This window comes from Mustela erminea, chromosome 14 (genome assembly GCF_009829155.1).
Source record: "Mustela erminea isolate mMusErm1 chromosome 14, mMusErm1.Pri, whole genome shotgun sequence".
In the NCBI taxonomy this organism is placed as follows: Eukaryota; Metazoa; Chordata; class Mammalia; order Carnivora; family Mustelidae; genus Mustela; species Mustela erminea.
Genome location: NC_045627.1, coordinates 48,377,676 through 48,396,432, shown reverse-complemented (window position 1 = coordinate 48,396,432; position 18,757 = coordinate 48,377,676). Strand labels below are relative to the sequence as shown.

Sequence of the window (18,757 nt, the reverse complement as noted above, 5' to 3'; positions counted from 1 at the left end):
ACTGCTAGAACTTATACAGGAATTCAGTAAAGTGTCAGGATATAAAATCAATGCACAGAAATCAGTTGCATTTCTCTACACCAACAGCAAGACAGAAGAAAGAGAAATTAAGGAGTCAATCCCATTTACAATTGCACCCAAAACCATAACATACCTAGGAATAAACCTAACCAAAGAGACACAGAATCTATACTCAGAAAACTATAAAGTACTCATGAAAGAAATTGAGGAAGACACAACGAAATGGAAAAATGTTCCATGCTCCTGGATTGGAAGAATAAATATTGTGAAAATGTCTATGCTACCTAAAGCAATCTACACATTTAATGCAATTCCTATCAAAGTACCATCCATCTTTTTCAAAGAAATGGAACAAATAATGCTAAAATTTATATGGAACCAGAAAAGACCTCGAATAGCCAAAGGAATATTGAAAAAGAAAGCCAACGTTGGTGGCATCACAATTCCGGACTTCAAGCTCTATTACAAAGCTGTCGTCATCAAGACAGCATGGTACTGGCACAAAAACAGACACATAGATCAATGGAACAGAATAGAGAGCCCAGAAATAGACCCTCAACTCTATGGTCAACTAATCTTCGACAAAGCAGGAAAGAATGTCCAATGGAAAAAAGACAGCCTCTTCAATAAATGGTGCTGGGAAAATTGGACAGCCACATGCAGAAAAATGAAATTGGACCATTTCCTTACACCACACACAAAAATAGACTCAAAATGGATGAAGGACCTCAATGTGCGAAAGGAATCCATCAAAATCCTTGAGGAGAACACAGGCAGCAACCTCTTTGACCTCAACCGCAGCAACATCTTCCTAGGAACAACGCAAAAGGCAAGGGAAGCAAGGGCAAAAATGAACTATTGGGATTTCATCAAGATCAAAAGCTTTTGCACAGCAAAGGAAACAGTTAACAAAATCAAAAGACAACTGACAGAATGGGAGAAGATATTTGCAAACGACATATCAGATAAAGGACTAGTGTCCAGAATCTATAAAGAACTTAGCAAACTCAACACCCAAAGAACAAATAATCCAATCAAGAAATGGGCAGAGGACATGAACAGACATTTCTGCAAAGAAGACATCCAGATGGCCAACAGACACATGAAAAAGTGCTCCATATCACTCGGCATCAGGGAAATACAAATCAAAACCACAATGAGATATCACCTCACACCAGTTAGAATGGCTAAAATAAACAAGTCAGGAAATGACAGATGCTGGCGAGGATGCGGAGAAAGGGGAACCCTCCTACACTGTTGGTGGGAATGCAAGCTGGTGCAGCCACTCTGGAAAACAGCATGGAGGTTCCTCAAAATGTTGAAAATAGAACTGCCCTATGACCCAGCAATTGCACTATTGGGTATTTACCCTAAGGATACAAACGTAGTGATCCAAAGGGGCACATGCACCCGAATGTTTACAGCAGCAATGTCCACAATAGCCAAACTATGGAAAGAACCTAGATGTCCATCAACAGATGAATGGATCAAGAAGATGTGGTATATATACACAATGGAATACTATGCGGCCATCAAAAGAAATGAAATCTTGCCATTTGCGACAACATGGATGGAACTAGAGCGTATCATGCTTAGCGAAATAAGTCAAGCAGAGAAAGACAACTATCATATGATCTCCCTGATATGAGGAAGTGGTGATGCAACATGGGGGCTTAAGTGGGTAGGAGAAGAATAAATGAAACAAGATGGGATTGGGAGGGAGACAAACCATAAGTGACTTTTAATCTCACAAAACAAACTGAGGGTTGCTGGGGGGAGGGGGTTTGGGAGAAGGGGGTGGGATTATGGACATTGGGGAGGGTATGTGCTTTGGTGAGTGCTGTGAAGTGTGTAAACCTGGTGATTCACAGACCTGTACCCCTGGGGATAGAGTATTATGCCTCCATCAGAAAGGATGAATACCCAACTTTTGTAACAACATGGACGGGACTGGAAGAGATTATGCTGAGTGAAATAAGTCAAGCAGAGAGAGTCAATTATCATATGGTTTCACTTATTTGTGGAGCATAACAAATAGCATGGAGGACATGGGGACTTAGAGTGGAGAAGGGAGTTGGGGGAAATTGGAAGGGGAGGTGAACCATGAGAGACTATGGACTCTGAAAAACAATCTGAGGGTTTTGAAGGGACGGGGGGTGGGAGGTTGGGGTACCAGGTGGTGGGTATTATAGAGGGCACGGATTGCATGGAGCACGGGGTGTGGTGCAAAAATAATGAATACTGTTATGCTGGAAATAAAAAATATATATATATTATTATTTATGTTAAGTGATAGCAGTAATAAATGATAAGTTTGGGTTTTTTTTTTTAAATACTTACATGTTACATAATAAAAGGTTGACAACCTTAGGTTAGTATCTGAAATTCTTTTTGGAAACAGGGCTAGCCTGTGAAAGCCAGATCTGGAAGCTCTTGATGTAGGAGATGTATAGACTTGGATTCCTATAGTCAGGGCTGGGAACCCTAGGTTCACTGCCCAGGGGTTCGCTTGACCTTAGGCAAGCTTATCCACTTCTAGGGGATGGCTAGGGTAGCATTAGTTTTCACATTCTTAAAAAAAAATGGATGTTTTGATGCACAAAACTTAATTGGATCTTGATGAAAAAACAAACAAACAAAGGCCAGAAAAGGCATTTGAGGAACAACTGGGGACATTTGACTATGAACTGGGTTTTAAATGATATTGAGCTATTATTAATTTTCTCAAGTGTGAAAACAGCATAATGGTTATGTGGGAGAAGGTCCTTATTTTTAGGAGATGCATGCTGAAGTATTTGGAGGTGAAGTTTTATGAGGCTTGCAATTTCCTGTGAGATGGTTCAGGGCAGAACAAAAAGGATAAAACAAGAAGCAGATTCAGCAAAATGTGAACAATTGTTGAATCTAGGTGACAGATATATAGGTATTCACTATATTAATCTCTTAAATTCCTTATCGTTTAAATGTTGGTATAATAAAAGAGGGGAAGACTTTAAAAACATCTTATTTGCTAATTTGTTGAGCAGATTAAGTCAAACAATGTATCAGAGAAAGTCTTTTGTGAGAATGAAGTACAGAAGGGCAAGCCTATGGCAAGTTACACATTCTAAGGATCCACATTCTTGCCCTACCCCAAGATGGGCAATAGAAGAGGGTCTTGTTGAAATCCTGTCCAGGAGATTTTTCACCTTCTAGAATGTTCTCAATTTTCAACTCCACCAATAAGCTCACCATTGTATTTCTGAAACCCCAAGTTATATAAATTTTATGTATCCCTGGGGCTGGGTACGTAGCCAAAAAGTCCTGGAATTAACAAAGGTCTTCTAAAGCAGTTATGAAAGACAGAGTAAGAGGGAGAGATGGAAACAGAGGCAGAGAGACAAAGAGACAAAGACAGAAACAGAAGAAGAAGGAAGAGGAGCAGCAGAAACAGGGAACAGAGAAGAGAAAAGAGGAAGAGGAGAAGGAAGAAGAAGAAAGGAAGGAGGAAGAGGAAGAGGAGAGGGGGGGGGGAGGAGAGAAAAGTCCCTGAGCACAACCACTATCACCAGAAGCTTCTGTGAAGGCCAGATAATCAGACCAGGGGCAGATTTTAAAAATGCCCACTACCAACTTTGTTTATTTGTTTATTGCTAATCCTCCTTGTTATCGCTCATAAGCCTCAGCATGGGTTTCTACCTTTACAAAGGGCTATACATCCTCTTATAAAGGGCTACACAACCAAGGATGTGTTGTCCTTGACCATTCAGAAGCTGGGCATGTGCCCAGGTCTGAGATCCACATGTCATGGGGATGACAGACTGACTTCCAGATGAATAGGGGAGAACATGGGATAGCTACTCAGGCATGAAGTGAAGATAGTGTATTTATTGCCAACTGATACCCTGCTCTTTCCAGCATGGAAAAGTGTTGGTCTTAAATCTACTTGGCAAAACTGAGTAGGGAACCGAAGTAAAGAAGTCTCAGAACACCTGTGATACCTGATCTGGTCAGGAGGTCCTTGGAAGGGCTCCCTTCAAGGAGAGGAAAGATGGGCTCCAGCAGTTAGCATGAAAACCAGACTGCCTTGGCCACAGCTTCTGGAATTAGTGCAAGACTCCCTTCTGGATTGGTAATAAGTTTCCCATTCTTGATCTAAGACCCAACCTCAGAGCCACCTTAAGTTGGTGCTCAGTGAAAGCGAAGAGTAAAAATGCCTACTGAGATGGCGCAAGAGTAAAATATCCTGCTGAGATTCTGGACCTTAGAATCTTCCATAAACTGAGAGGGCTCAGCCCATCTCATTTCCTTTACATTCTCAGCTCTTCTAAGATGTGGCCATCAATGCCACTGCCTGCAGATCCCATACCTCCCTGATCCTAAGCTCCCTACAAATTCAGAAATCCAGGAGCTGAGGTTACTGAGTCAAGCTGGCGCTTGTCATTTAGTCCACAATCCTCAGTGCCTGCGTTGGTCCCACTCTTCTGGCCCAGAGTTCAGATGGCAAAGTCAAGTATGCCTCTCCCTACAAAGAAGCCTCTATATTCCTTTTCATATTCTTCCATTTCCTCTGCTTCTTCCCAGCTCCCCAAGTCCCTGTCTGAGTCATTCAAGGCCCAGAACAGACTCCATGTTGAGAGGAAACCAAGGGTAGGAGGAATTTTTGGTACGTAGCTACAGGGTATCTCTGTAGCCCCACTTCATAGGGGAACCACCCAGAGGTTGCGGCCATTCCTGTTCATTTCCAGTCAGAGTTCTTTCGTTTCTCTGAAACTCCTTGTTGGGTAATTTGTCTTCATTTGCATGGTAACATCTGTGATTCAGGGATTGGCTCTCCTTTCAAACTGTTACTCTAATTTGCCATTCTTTTTTTTTTTTTAAGATTTTATTTATTTATTTGAGAGAGTCAGAGAGAGGGGGCCAAGGCAAAATGAAAGAAGAGAAGGGAAGAGGGGAAGACAGCTTCAAAGCAAGGGAAGAGTGTGGAAGGACTCACCTCCCAGACCTGCCTGGCACTCTTAGGGATGAAGGGGCAAGACTAATGGTGCCCTCATCTGATTCTTCCAGAGCAAGGTTAATGTGCTTTGGGTAGTCTCACAAGTGGAAACTATTTCATTCAATCATTTTATTATTTTTATTCAATAATTCAGGTGGCAATCTAGATGGGGAAGGAAATTCACATCTACTGAGTCTGCAATTGTACTGTGCCATTGACTCATTAAACTCTCAGGACTTTATAAAGCAGGTACTAATATTTCTCTGTGTAGATAAAGAACTGGGGCTTGATGAAGTCAGCTGATTTATCCAAGGTCATCCAGTTAGTAAGTGGCAGTGTCAGAATCCATCTCTATTCTGTCTTACTTCAAACCACCCCACTGAAAAACTGATGCCACCTCCACAGCTCATTATATCCTAACCCATAAAGTAGACTTGATGTGTATTAGACAATTCCTTTAAGATTCAAATCTTGCAGATTCTTAGAGTAAAAATAAGGATAGTGTTTGGGAGCTGTTAAAGAATATCATGTTCAGGATATAGGAGATGTGAAAGTCTTGCCCAATGCCAAGGATCCTGAAGACCCAGATAATGGACAATAGAAGACTGGAACCAAAATGTCACTTTCTTATTGGCAGAGACAGTGTCCAGAACCCAGAGAGTAGAGCCCTGATATACCAAGCTCTAATATTTGGCTGAAGGTTGAGCACAAGCCAGCTGTTCAATTCTTTCCTATGGCACAAAGCAAAACTTGTTACCTTAGCATTGTCTGGTCATCCTGTGGAGCTATGATCAAGATACTCCAGTGAGAGCAAGTGATTTTATGAAGTGCAATCGGAAAGTGCCAAAGGAGATTTTCCCACTCCATGCATAATCTTTAGTGAATGATGACCCTGTCCCCTAGTTAATCAGGCAAAATCAGTATTTTTGCTTCTCCTTCCTCAAAGAAAACCTAAGAAGATTGTGAACACAGAAAAGCATTGGCACATGGAAAGATAACTGTGTGTTTTCCCAACCCCACTTTGATATTCAGCTATTTTAATAGCATAAAAAAGGGACCCAAATATGTATGGTACATGTAAAAATAGGAATGGACCCCAGAGAGGCAACAAGGGTATGGTTTTGTTAAGAACAACCTGGCAATGTGAAACAGATAGTGCATCTCTGCAGTGGCTGAAGGAGTTTCATCCTATTTATTTACCCCTGAGAGATGAATAAGCTCAGCTTCCTTTGGTGGAAACAAGGGACAAAAGATAATTGAGGCAGCCAACCTATCACCATCATGAGTAACCCATAATGACTGGAGTCACCAGCAACATGACCTCTGCTGCTCCCAGGACAGAGTTTCCTCATGACAATGAGTTGATAGGTAGAACAGGTACATTCAGAAACAGTGGCCAGAGACCCAACTGGTAGGATAAACCACAGTCAGGAAGTGCTCAAGAGTTTTCAGTATCTCAGGTTCAGTACACTCCTTTTCCTTTACCCTCAAATCAACTGACCCACATACACATAAAATCATTATACACACTCTTGTAGACTCCTCCCAAACTCTCAACCAGTTCTTCTCTCTCCTGTGATTGCCAGAAAAGTAAAAACCCAGCCTCTGTTGTGTATTTTCTGGAAAAGTGTTACAAGGATATGTTGGTATCAACGAGACCAGAAATTTTCAGAGAATGGAGAATGGGGATACAGATATCAGGTTCATATGGCTAAGTAAAAATTCAATAATCCTGAATTAGAATTGGAATTAGCAGTCTGAATTCATGTCTTTTATTTAAAAACAAACACACATTTCCTATGTTTACTGAAAACGTCTAAGAACAACTGATCCAATAGGAATGAGCATCCCTAGCACTCAGATGGTGGTCTCCAAATAGCATTTCCCATGAACAAAGTCAGAGTCAGAGTTCCAAGGAGGAATAGCTGATTCTGTATCAGGACATGAACAAGATTAGTCTATTACATGCTGTCCAGCCAGAAAGTAAGGAAGCTATCAGTGACTAGTCGGGTCATGTCAAATGGACTCAAGCCAATTTGAATAGGTTCTCGCAGGCAAAGATGAGACAATTCGAGCATGAGTAAGGATAATGGCTTCAACAAAATACGTTTCAATCCATTGAGTTCCATGATGGTGTTCAACAGCATCAACAGCAGTATGGAACTAGGCGTCATGATAATGCTGAACAGAAGGGAAAGCTCTACACTGGTTAACTTTGAAGGATGATTTAGAATCACTGTTTTGAAAGTTTACATGTAAAGGAGAAAAAGTAAGCTTAATTCTCTTTCCTGTACAAACTTGATTTCTGGGCAATCCAACAGCCAATGAATTGAAGTTTTTCTTTGTAGATATTTTCCAGCTAATAAATGGAGAAAACAAAGAAGTTAGAATGATACAATGTTGCAAGCCCTAATGAATTAATGGGCCTGGGCTATGATCATCATAGCTGCTAATCATGAAAAAGAAACAACCAGATTCCATGCCTTCCAACAGAAGTCACACCACCACCTAAGGAGGTAGTCTTGCCATCAGATCTCCCCTGTATCTGGTCAAGCCTCTGTATCTATTTACAAGCAATGCAAGGGACAAGGAACATAAGGATGCCATCAGCCAAACTGACTGAGGGAAACTCTGAAAAGAGACAACAACAAAAAGCAATGAATAAAAAAGAGGGGCTTAAAAGATTATAATTAAGGGGTGCCTGGGTGGCTCAGTGGATTAAGCCGCTGCCTTAGGCTCAGGTCATGATCTCAGGGTCCTGGGATTGAGCCCCGCATCAGGCTCTCTGCTCAGCAGGGAGCCTGCTTCCCCCTCTGTCTCTGCCTGCCTCTCTGCCTACTTGTGATCTCGCTCTCTGTCAAATAAAATAAATAAAAAATCTTTTAAAAAAAAAAAGGATTATAATTAATCTCAAAATCGGGACTTCATTTAGATCCTGATTCAAATAAACTATTTTTTTTTAAAAAATCACATTTCTTAGGGATGTCTGGGTGCCTCAGTTGGTTAAGTGTTTGCTTCAACTCAGGTCATGATCCCAGGGTGCTGGGGTTGAGTCCCGCATTGGGCTCCTTGCTCAGTGGGGAGCTTGCTTCTCCTCCTGCCTGCTGTTCCCCCTGCTTGTGCTCTCTCTCTCTCTCTCTCTCTGACAAATAAATAAATAAAATCTTAATAAATAAATAAATAAAAATTTTAGAAATCGCATTTCTTAAACATTCAGGGAAGTTTAAATGTTAACTTGGATTTTATGTTGAAGGAATTATTATTAAATTTTTAGATATAATAATTACATATATTTTTATAAGTCCATATCATTTGTCAGAGATTTGCTTCAAAAGAATCCAGAAATAGAATAAACAAGGTCTGCCATTGTTGATAATTACAGAAACTAAGTTAAGTGATAGATGAATTTCTCCTCTCTGCTTTTGTGTAGGTATTACATGGTACATAATGGAAAGGTCTTTTTGAATAAAAGAAAAGGTAGTTTCTTTCACTTTTTTGTATCTGCCTCTCTTCATATATTGTTGACCTAGATAGATTTGTCCAATTCCACTGAATCAATACATCTTAATTCTACCCCTTAAAAAAGCATAATACACAAAACATTTCTAAATACAAACATCTGATGAGAGAAATTTCCCATTCATATTGCCTAACCTAAAAATTTCTATGTACTTAAATTTCTTTTTCCGATTGGTGTCTCCTATCACCTCCTTCCCCATACGGGTTGCAGATATCTTTCCAAAGGTGTGACCATCCTGTACAAGGAGCCAAATGTTAGGTGCAACCCAACTCTTCTCCTGACTGATATCCATCAATTTGGAGCACTACAACTGGAAGAGTGGCTATGTCTCATTAATAAAAGGGTAGATAATCACCGAGCAGAAGAAGGAGGAGGTGGTAGCATGCAACCTTTGGGGTCATGCCAGCCTGGGTCTTCACTCTGCCTGTCACCAGCTGTATTTCTTAGGCAGATGATGTCAACTCTCCTACCTTTCATGGGCTTTTCATGAGGAATGAGATGTTGTATATAAATATTAAGAAGAGGTCCAGACATAGGGAAAGTGCCCAAGATAAGCAAGATTCCCTCTCACTGGAAATGGAAGACAGCAAAGACAATGGGAATCCCAGTAGTGACAAAGAAGGGTCAAAGTGAGCCCAGAGACAGTGTTGAAGGTACAGTACAGTGGCCAAGATGACAGCAAAGAGAAAGCTACTGAGGTAAATTAGGGACTACAGGAAATCTTAGTGGACACATAGGGTAGGTCACCGGGTCCCAGGAGATGGGGTGGCCCCCCAGCTCTGTCCACTCACCTATTCACTTCATATCCAGTCACCCCAGCACTGACCCCATGCTGTTGAGCTCCTGACCAAATCAGCCTCTCCAGTGCAACCCATCCTTTGGCCTTCCTCCTTATGCCACTTTCAGACTCCAACTGGCATTCTTTCCTGGCATGACTTTCTTATGCCTAATAATCTCATCCATGGGGGGAAAAAATGCTTAGATAAACAAATTCAAAGGCTCCATGGAATCAGCTTTGGAAGATCAAAAGTTCTAGGCATGCACCATCCACACAGAGCCAGGGTCTTTACCACACACAAGCCAAGACAAACCAGCTCCCTTCCACCTATTTCTGCCTCAGGACTTTTTTTCTTTCTTTCTTTTTTTGAAACAGAGAGATAGTGAGAAAGCATGAATGGGGGGAGAAGGAGAAGCAGGCTCAGTTGAGCAGGGATTCCAACATGGAACCCGATCCCAGCACCCCAGGATCCTGACCTGAGCTGAAGTCAAAAGCCCCACCCACTGAGGCACCCAGATGCCCCTCTGCCCCAGGACTTTTGCATAAATTGACACACAATTTTCTAGGCAAAAGAGGAAAGTAGAGATGAAACAATGAAGGCTAGATTGATGTCTATTCTAACTTAGCCTGCAGGGACAAAGTGACCACAAGTAAAAGCCAACGGCTGTTTTCACAAGCACCTGTGAGGTTCCAGACATGGGCTGGGCTGCCAGGGCTCCAGTGAAAAGGTGGCACTGAGTGTGGGCTTCGCTTCATCCTGGCCCAGGACCCACTTAGATTCAGGAAGTGTGAAGCATATGCAACACTGAGCTCCAATTGGAAAGTACTTGGAGACAGGAGGCAGAGCAAAAATGAGGCTCCATCAAAGGGCAGGGAGGGTCACCGTGGTGAAGGACCTCTCTAAAGGGATACCCAAGAGTGACCCCCAAAGGATATCAGAACAGAAGAAAATGAGCAGATGGGTTGAGATCACATCTGACACTCCCCAGGGATTCCAAGATCTTTAAGCACAATTAGGAGGCTGAGATCCTGCCTTTGCTATGGGAGGAATCAGCCACCAGCATTTAGGTTATTAATGTTGAAGCTATCTTATTGTGATTGCTTGCTGACGGTCCTGGGAGCCATTCATATCATACACATATATGGGGTGAGCACCTCCTCAAGGAGATTCAAAGATAAGAGGCACCATCTTAGGCACTGAGCTGTGGCTCCCAAGGACACAGCTGCTTCCACGAAGGACAGAGTTTCTATTTGGCCAGAGAAACCAGCTATAACCACACATAACAACCCACAGTCTAAGGCCAAAGGAATAGCACAGACAACAAGAAATTTGAAATTCAGAAAAACTCAAGATCAGGGTATGCTGAGGAATCCAGGAAGGCATTTCAGGGGAAAAAAAAAAAATGTGTTTGTTCTTCTCTCTGAACATTTATGGAGCACCTCCCAGGTGTGTGTCAGGCATTGCTCCAAGCTCTGGGGACACAGAGAGAAGTCAGAGCTGCCCTCAAGAGGCTCAGAGCATTATAGGGAGAACTGACAATGGTCTTGTGACAATTTCTCTGATTCAGGTCCCTAAGGGGGGGGCGGTGTGTGTGCACAGGAGAGGACCACTCATGCCACCTAGGTTACCTAGGAGGGGGGTTCAGAGCCTTCAGAAGGTAACAGCTGTTCCAAGCTTAAAGCAAAGGATCAAGGAGAGTTCAAATAGGGGGTGCCGAAACAACAGAGACCCCAAGATGTAATGGTCTGTCTGTGGCAGGTCTGCGGGGTTAAGCTCAGCTGGGGAGAAAGGTGGGAGCATCCCTGAGTCCCCATAAAGCAGAAAGTATCAGGAATACCACTGGGACTCATCGATCTGGTGAAAAGTTGCTCCAGTGAGAAGAAGAGGAACATGGAGCATCATAAATGAAACAGCTGTGCCTTTATGGGCTCTGGCCAGTCTAGTACCTTCCCCTGGGCTCCCATCTCTTCCTGTTAGGCGGGAACCACCCTTCTTGTCCCCACCCCAGATATAAAGACCCAGTGAATTGTGGTTTGTGTGAGTCCTGGGACGACTTTTAAGTGCCTTCCAGGAGCTAGAGTAGCTCATTGCTGCAAGCTCTCCTAGACGGCCCGATTTGTTCTGGGCAGTCACAAGCAAACAAACATCTCGCTTTATAACCATCTAGTCAGGACTGTATCCAAGAGTGCCCGGCCACTCTTCTCTAGGTGGAAACCAAATTGAACTGATTTATTTTAAGTGAGAGTTACACAAGTCATCACCAAGTATGGATTTAAGCTTTAAGAATTAATGAAAGGAAAAAATTGCGAATGTGCCCAAACCACAACCCAAATGAAGCTTTGTCCTTGAACAATCGTAATTTAGGATTGTCATCTGCAGGTCTGATAATGAAAAGGAGACTTTATCCAGCCCCTTCTCCAAATAATAAGAATTGATTTTTGACCAAGGCCAATCTATTGTTCCAGATCATTAACTTCAGAGAATAAATCATTTTCTGATGCAGTAAAACTGGTTTCTGGGGGTTTGGTGTTCCAGGAGGTCGGTAATGCAGAACGGAAAGCCTCTTTCAGCTGCGAGCAGCTCTGGGGAGAACAAAGCAGCCTGCCTGGTCTGATTCTTCAGGCTTCCTTTCAAGTGTTTGAATTCCAGCTAGACCTGGCTGCTTTCTAAACAATCTGATTCTGGCGCTCTGGTCCTGAGGCCCGAATTTCTGCTTTTCCTTCAGGAATACCCTCTGCCCTGCCCCATACTGTACCAGCTGACCCATGGGGCCCTGGTCACACCAACCAGAACCCAAGAGCCAGGCAGTGGAAGGTGGAGAATATTGTTCAACCTTTCGTACAGATTGAAAAACTGAGGCTTCACAGGTCTTGGTGACTCCAGACCACACATCTTTAAGGCTTAGTGTCACAGTTAAAATCCAGGCCTCTGGAACCCCAACCTTTGCTCCTTCCACCAGCCCAGGTGGAAACTCCAGGAAGGCACTTCTGCAGCCCATCTGTCTGGAGACTAGGGTTGGAGAGGGGGTGCTCTCCCAGGCACAGTGCCGACGACCACAGCAGGCCTCCTGAAGCCACTCCCAAGTGCCAAGTTCTTGTCAGACATGGGGTCACGTGGGTGGGAGCTTTATGAGACAGCACCAGCAGTCAGGGACCCACACACAGTGGGAGGAACCCCCAGGATGGGAACAACCAGCTGCCCAGAGGGAACATGGCTGAGATGTCCTGCATCAACATTACACCCTCCCTCCCTAGCCCATCAGTCTCCCATGCAATCCTGGGACTGGCCTAGGTGTCTCCCTGGCTCCCATGGCGTCAATGTTCAGAAAACCTCAAGTCTCAGTTCACCATAATCCCATGAACTGTTCCCTCTCCCATAGAGGTAAATCACGGGTAGCCTGGTATATACAGAGTAAACCATCACACACACACACATGCACACGCACACACACACACACCCCCCACACGTACTCAGAGTCACACCAGGGTGACAGCTTACACATTTAACTACTCGTACGACAGGGGACCAACCAATCAGAACAGACAATGTCCATGAAAGTCAGGACCCACCTCCCCAGTACATTCATCATCGGAACACTGCCCTGGGCCCACGGCTGGTTGCAGCTGGTATGGACTCCGAATTTAAGCCAAGCTGATGAGATTCTGTCTCTGAAAATTCAGAATTAGGAGAAAGAGAGTCTGGGCTTTTAATGGAGAAGTAAACTACAACTGTGGTTGACCAGTATTTTATAACCTATGGGCCAAGAAGCAAATAAAGACCGACTACAAAGGAAAAATAAAGCTGACAGATAAAAGAGGCAGATGGGAGAGGCTCTTCTCGTGGGCTTTTCGCTCAGCACCCCCCCTTCCTAAGACCAGACTTATTTAAAACCAACAATTTCCTTTGCTTATGTACCAGGGTCAAAAATGATGTCCTCCCACTTAGATTTGAAAACAAAATAAATTTCTTGTTTCTCATCTCTATTCTCATCTTCCTTGAAGCCTCCTCCTGCTTCTGAAGCAGTTCTCCCTGGTTCTCCACGTCTGCACAGGTATGAGTTGGGGGCTGGTTAATACTTGCCAGTCAAAGGTAAGTCCGTCTCTTTTGAGAGAAAACAGCCATTCTCAGGTTAAATCTTAGGAGCCAGTATTTAGTCTTGCAGGATAGGTCCTCCCCTTTTCCTAGCCAAAGTCACCTGGGTTGACAGCCCCAGTGGTCTTTGGGGTAGGCTTTTCTTAAATATCTCCCCCCCTCTTTTCATGTAAATAGGTGTGAGTGGCTTTCTATTACTTTTAATAATTCTTAATGAATACAAGACTAGAGAGGAAGCTCCTGCTTGGATCTTTCCAAGGACAGTCCTTGGGGACTCTATCTTCTGAAGGCACCAGGAATGGGGGAGGGGACGGAGGGGCTCGACCTTTGATTCCATTTGTCCAGTGACTTCTTTTCCTATGTGTGAAGAGGGGATCCCCTGGGCTGGCCGGCTGCATATGCTCCTTCTCAGGAGAGCAGGAGGTTGGCTGGACTCCGACACATGTGCTTGTTTCATTTCCTGCGCCCTGTTTATTGCTGAGCAGAGTTCTATCCCAAATGTCAGGTGCAAGATGGAGCTCTCTCCACCTGCCCAGGTGTCCCTGTCCAGTTCTGACCTTGTTCCTTGTGAGTCAAGCCAGACATCACAGTACTCCTTCTCTGCTCCATTGTCACAGATGCCACAGAGATCACAACCCTGGAAATCTACCTCTGGGCCCTCCAGCCAGGGGACTGGGATCACTGCCTTCAGGGAGTACCAGCTCTTTGGACACTGTTGCTAGAAAGCTCACCTCCTCTGCTTCCCAAGTCTCTCCCCGACTACCAGCTCTAGCTCACTGCCCAATTCTGCCCACTGCACCCCCCCACCCCACCCCATCCCCTGTTCCAGGGCTTTCTGTGGCCATGCCATCCCAGGTCACCAAGGCCTCAGCCAGCCCACATTGCTTAGGAGGCAAGCTCCTGATTGCCCTTAGATGCCCATAAATCTCTTCTCAAATAGGAGATCTAGAAGGACACCACCAACAGATTCTTACCTCCCTGCAAAGATTGTTTCTGGCCTCAGCTACCTGTGGCTTGAAGGCACAGAAGGCAAGCCTGGAAACTTTTTTTTTTTTTTATGTTGTCTTCTGCTGTCCACGAGCCATATTGGGGCGGCAGCCTGGCCTCGGTCCCCACGTCCTTTCTTGCCTCCCGCCTCGCCGGCGCCCTCCTATGTAGCAGCCCGGGCTCGGCCCGGAGAAGTGCGCCAGCACCGCCGCAGCGTGGGGTACCCGGGAGCCAGACACCGGGAAGCACCACCGCCACCACCCCAGCCTCCAGTACGGCCAGCGGGTCCAGCCAAGCCTGGAAACTACTTATAAACATCCTCTGGTCCATCAGCATCAGCTGCCTACTCCCGGCACTCTGTCTCCCCCAAAAGGGGCTCTGCTCTTCCTCAATATGGCTCCACTGTGGCTGGGTTGGTTGAATCCTCTTCTGCAAATCCCAGAGGTTGGCTCCGAGGGAGGGGAGAGGAGGGACACTGAGTGACTAGGGTGCCATCGATGGACCGCAGCAGCCATGAACTCTCTGGTTTGGGGGTTGCAGAGAAGGGCTGGGAGAATAGGAATACTAGGCTGCAGCACATTTGCTCCCCAGAGGCAAGCAGTCTCTCTAGCTGACTTTCCCACAAATGCATCTCCATCTGGGACTGAGTGTCTTTGATTGAGTTTAATATCTGGACTGGAAAACGCATTACCATTTATAAAGTCATCTTTAATAATTTCATACCATAATCTTCAAAATTTAATAAGCCCTCCAGAGATAATTAATAAAAATGTGACCTAACAAAAAGTAAAATGTAATAGTATAACATCTTCAGATATTAAAAGGCTACATGTCCAATGACCCTTCTCCCCCCTATCTGGGAACCCTGGCTTTTTCTTCATCACTGCCCTGGGGGAGGGAGGTAAGATTTAGACCAGAACAAAGAGGTAAGACAAATTCTTACCTTTGAGCCTCATTCCAAGAGCTGGATGCTTAAAAAGGAATGGTTTTCCTTTGAATTTCAAAGGATATATTTGACTTGGATAATCAGGAACCAGAGCTCTGTGAATGCAGCATAAAGTTGAATCAAAAACACAAGAAACAGCAGGTGTTGATGAGGAAGTGGAGAAAGGGGAACCCTTGTGCGCTGTTGGTGGGAATGCAAACTGGGCAGCCACTCTGGAAAACAGTATGGAGGTTATTCAAAAAATTAAAAATAGAAATACTATATCAGCCAGTAATTCCAGTGCTGGGTATTTACCCAAAGAAAATGAAAACACTAATTCAGAAAGACATATGCACCCCTACATTAATTGCACATTATTTATTTACAATAAGCAAGATATGGAAACAGCCTAAGTGTCCATCAATAGAATGGAAAAAGATATACATATCCATATATATGTGTATACACACACACACACACACACACACACACATAATCTTGCCATTTGCAACAACATGGATGGACCTAGAAAACATTACGTTAAATGAAGTAAGTCAGAGAGAGAAAGAAAAATAACACATGATTTCACTTATTTATGAACCTCAAGAATAAAACAAACAAACTGGTTTGCCAGAGATTATTGTCAGAAGGCAGAGGAATGGGAGGAAGGGCAAAAAGAGGTGAAGGGGATTAAGAGGCATAAACTTCTAGTTATAAAATAAATAAGTCACAGGGATGTAAAGTACAGCATAGAGAATATAGTCAATAATATTGTAATAACTTTGTATGGTGACAGATGGGAACCCCACTTACGTGGTGAACATTTCATAATGTATATAAATGTCAGATTACTATGTTGTACACCTGAAACTAATATAAAGTATTCATCAATTATACTTAAACAATTAAAAACAAATAAAATATATTTTAAAAAAAGAATGGGACAATATTTGTGTTCTTTTGAAAGGATTGAGAGAGCTGAATTATACTGGTGGGGAACCTGAAAGCCAAGGGCAGGAGGCTACTCCACTTTCAGCCTGAAATTCTGGAATATTATCACCTAGATGCTCTGTAGCCACATGGGACCCCAGGAGAATAGAGGCTGGTGGCTCATGATGGTCAGTCAACATATTGATCAGGATTCTTGGTTTCAAACGAAGATGCCATTTCTGGCTAAAGATCAGAAAATACATTGATTAGCAGAGTATCAGAGAACCCACAGAATGGACAGAAGGGATAGGTGGCTAGCAAGCCTCAGCTGAGAGGTCAGCTAGGAGCTCTCTGCCTTTGGTCTCTGCCCTTGAAGATGCCATGGCTGATTATCTGCAGATGGTCCATGCTGGCTTCACAAAACTGGCCCACCTTCTTCTGCAGATGAAGCCATCATTCTTATACTGCCAGCTCGCTGAGACTCAGCCATGCCCACCCTCATCCCCAGGCCACTCCTTATTTTCTGATAGGACCATGTTCCATTCCCAGTGACCTCTGGCAGGCACATCATCTCAGAATCCCTTGCCTCTATCTGCATCCCTCTCTGAGGGCTGCAGAAATTGTTATGGATTTTCTCCAGGCTCTGTGGGAGCCTAGAGAGAGATTAGAGTGGAAGGGCAAAGGCTAGCTCAGGCTCTTTCTGGCTCCAGAAAATATTTCTCATTTTGGCTACCCAGAATCTAAACATCTGTCCTATTTGGGGGAATCCCAAGACAGAAGAAAGGCAGCTCTACCTCCAAAGCCATGGGGTGGAAGAAAAAGGGGCAAGTACTCCCTTTCCCTACCTTCAGGCCCTTAGTGTGCACATGTGGCCTGAGTGCAGCCAATTAGGTGCTACTACCAGTCTTGGTTCTTGAGTGATGCAAGGGTTCAGGGTCAAGTAGCTGGTTTCCATGGTGGCTGAGGTGGGATGAAATCCAGCAACATGGTGGCAGCAATGCCCATGGCCAAGCTGTAAAGGGCTCAGCTACCATCCTATCATCTGCAAAGAGACTGCTTTGTGTGATGTCTTGTTTCACCCCACCTTCTTGGTATTTGCCTGAGCCCTGACCTGCAGCTTTCCTCCAAAGCCCAGACAACACAGAAACACACACTGAAAACTTATTTAACCCCAGAGGGGAAGATAAGAGGAAGAGGAGGAGAGGTCAGTTCCCAGTTCGGTTGAATATTTAACCAAATTTATAATATCTTAAACCAGAAGAAACTATATTATCAACACTGAAGTTGGTTGGTTGGTTGGTAGGTAGTGAGAGGAGGTGGTCTTACCGTCAAAGGAAATGAGGGCTCCTGAACATGTTCAGTTCCAACCATAAAAATTAGATTGTTTTATGACTGGTGTAGACAGCAAGGATAAAATTAAGTGTAATGAGCAGTGACCTAGAGAGAAGTCATTACATATCTGGGCAGGGCAGGCGTCTATGAGTAGGTCCAAGGGGAAAAATGAACTCAGACAAGGCTGGGGATCAATCCACAGGCATGGGAACCACCCTGCCCCCACAGGAGCAGAAAAGATCCCTTGCCCACATGTCTAGTAGGAAACACCCTCCCCTGGAAGCTAGAGGAAGCCCGCCCTACCAGCTTATTTCAGAGACAGCTTGGGGCATAGAACTAGAAAAGTACCTTTTTATTTTCTTGAGATTTCTTGCCTTTTCCGACACCCTTGGAGTCTCCCTATTGCTTTACCCAGAAATGCATTCTCTTCCCTGCTCTTGGATAATGGTGCCTTTGGTACTGTGCCCTTGGATGACTCTCCTTAGTTCCATGCACCACACTGTTGCTGTACTCATTTGGACCCAGGCCAGGCATCTGCCCTGACCTGTGGGCCCAGCCTACTTAGAGAGGTGGTCAGACAAGTAGACACTATCTCAGGAGTGATGAATGGATCACACTACAAAGAACAACAACAAGAGCCTCGGTAGAGCCAGGATGGGTGATTTTAGCTCAGAAAAGAGTGTGGACACTTGGAAGTGGAGAAAAGAGGACCAAATGGCTCCTGAGGACCAGGAGCCCTCAACAGATCCCCCACATTACCAGCAGATAAGAAAAGGGATAGTGGGTCTATGAACCAGACATCTTTTCACTTGGTAAGCATATTTCCTGATGGTTCAGCAGAAGATGTGGCTCAGGAAGAAGGATAACCAAACTGTCTAGTTAGAACATGGGGTAAAGATGATTTTAGTATGTGATGTTGCCCAGTTCCTAGATGGAGAGCCATGTGCCTAGGGATAAAGCATGAGAACAAGAGACCGTGCTTTCTCCCCACTCACAACCACACTGACAGATTCCTCCCCTCCCTCCTGGGCAGTCAGTCACCAGTGGCTAAAGGTGATGAGAAAAGAGCAATAACCTAAGAGCCCTATAGGAGCCCATCCCTGCCCTTCCACCACAAAGGACCCAAACACACGGTTGATTGACATTCTTCCTGTTGCCTAAGAATTAATGATTAGGGACCCTGCTACCAACATCTT

General features: G+C 44.2%; 1 long non-coding RNA gene across 2 annotated transcripts in view; it reads right to left on the bottom strand.

Moving 5' to 3' along the window:
* LOC116573488 overlaps positions 1–15,444 on the bottom strand; it is a 150,524-nt gene extending 135,080 nt beyond the window's left edge. Inside the window, exon 1 of one of the 2 annotated variants that reach the window (XR_004278830.1) lies at positions 14,362–15,444. This is a non-coding gene — a long non-coding RNA (uncharacterized LOC116573488). The remainder of the gene's footprint in view (positions 1–14,361) is intronic. The other variant, XR_004278829.1, reaches the window with a different exon arrangement.
* Positions 15,445–18,757: the final 3,313 nt, after the last annotated feature.